Source organism: Odontomachus brunneus, unplaced genomic scaffold, assembly GCF_010583005.1.
Source record: "Odontomachus brunneus isolate Ranch 3 - 2012 unplaced genomic scaffold, Obru_v1 Obru_scaffold_385, whole genome shotgun sequence".
Taxonomy (NCBI): Eukaryota; Metazoa; Arthropoda; class Insecta; order Hymenoptera; family Formicidae; genus Odontomachus; species Odontomachus brunneus.
Genome location: NW_022639835.1, coordinates 64,086 through 66,268, shown reverse-complemented (window position 1 = coordinate 66,268; position 2,183 = coordinate 64,086).

Sequence of the window (2,183 nt, the reverse complement as noted above, 5' to 3'; positions counted from 1 at the left end):
ATTCTCCTTCATCATCTCCCTCAATATCCCTTCTAACTTCCCTTCTTCCTCCTCCTTCCTGTTTCCCATCTTAGATCTCTGCTCCTTCCTGCTCTTTATATACCCCTCCTCCTCTCCTTCCTCATTCCTTCCTCCGCTCAATTCTTCGAAGCTCCTTTTCCTTCTCAAAAAATAGTCTAGCGCTCCCACACTGTTCCCTCTTTCCCTTCCCACTCTTCCCACCGCTCCTTTACTACCTTTAACTACATCTACTTCTTCCTCCATCCTCTAAATCACCTAAACCCAACTACCACCTTCCTGTTTTACCTACCCGTCTCTTTACCTCTTATTTCTAAACTTCACTAGATGTCACTACCCTCTCCTTCAACTCTCTCCAGTCATCACCTCACTCCAAGCTAACCTCTTTCACCCGTTCCCCTTTTCCCTATTTTTCTCCACACCCTTCTTATTTCCCCACACTCACCTCCTTCTACACCACACTCACACACCCTCTCACACCCACACTCTTTCTCCTTCACTCTCCAATCTCTCCAACTCACTGCCGCACACCTCACTCTGACCGATAAGCATACCCGCTGGAAACGGAAGTCCTTTCAATGTGTATTATCAATATGTATTTATTTATCTCAATATGTATTTATTTATCTCAATATTTATATATGCTATTATTAATTGCTTTTACCATATATCTTTAAAAATATCTTTAAAAAATTATCTAAATGTTCCTTCTACTTCTAAATCACAAGAGACTCAAGTATCGGATACTTTATATATGGCGTATTCATTTTTTGATGAAAGTACCGATGAAATAATTGGTTTTGTCAAAAGAGAAGAAAGAAAGTAATATTCAAAAATATGTACAATCGAAAAATCAAGACCAGATAATAAACAAATATAAGCGTAATGATATTCAAAAAGATTTACAAACAAAGAAACAAAATGAAATAATAAGCAGACACGAGTAAAGTGATAATTCAAATTCTTGTACAGCAATCCGACAGTCACTAAATAAGACTACTTTTGTTGTTCTCATAGATACAATTTTATATAACTTTGCGGAAAATACATATAATATAATTATTAAAAATTATATTTTTAATTTCTTGTAGTTATATTGTTTTTAAATTTTACATTGTAGTTACACAGAAGTCACTAGCAAATCTCTTGCAGAAATCACCTGTCAAGAGAAATGGTAAGTTACGTTTTACACAAAGAAATTTAAATAATTTCTATATTGTTAACTACCCGAACAACAAAAAAATTAGTCAATTTTGAATGTATAGCAGTTAATGTAGAATTTGCAGTAATTTATTAATATATAACAACCCGTTTTTCCTTTATGTCATGACAAATTTATTTTGTTTATAAAATAGCCATATGTAACAAAAGGACTGTAATGGCTGCTATAAATGATTTGCGAAATCGCATCGACAACTTACACGCAACTGTTCTAAAAATTTATACTGCGACGTGTAATCCTGTAGAAATACCTAACAACTTTGCTGGGATTCCAACTCTTCCATTGATTTCCATGGAAGAATTTAATAAATGGAAAAACTTTATAATGGACGAAGAGAATAAATTAATAACAGTAAGAAAATATTTTATTTCTGTTTGAATATGTTTTCGAAATATCCATCCTAGATAACATAATGTCCAAAATCGAAACATAAAATGTCTTTATGACGTCTTATGTCCCGATGTCTTAAAGATATGTTATGTTTTAATTTGAAATATTGTACTGTTTAGGATTATGATATTTATGAGCACTTTTTGCATCATGTATTGTTGTGCCCTCAATTAGGATAAGCACAACCGGTAATTGGGATTCCGGTGCGAACGTGCAAACGGTTAGGATAATAAGGGAATCTTATAACCTTGAGGAGTTTTTATAATAAAAATATATTATTGAACTTGTCTTCTTACAGTTTCCGATCACGTTCTATTACACTTCACATAGATACGTTTTAACTAATCCTTTACCGAGTAGGTTAATGTTATTATAATGCGAAACACTCTTATTACTCCCGAGTCAGCGGTCTCTCTCTTGAGACATGTAACGTACGCCTCTATACTGGTCAGTATCTCTCTCTACTCTCTCTGCTCTCTCGAGTGGATGGTCCAACTCTTTATATATCATTCATGAAATTAGGGAATTAGGTTACCGACCTAATTACCTAACA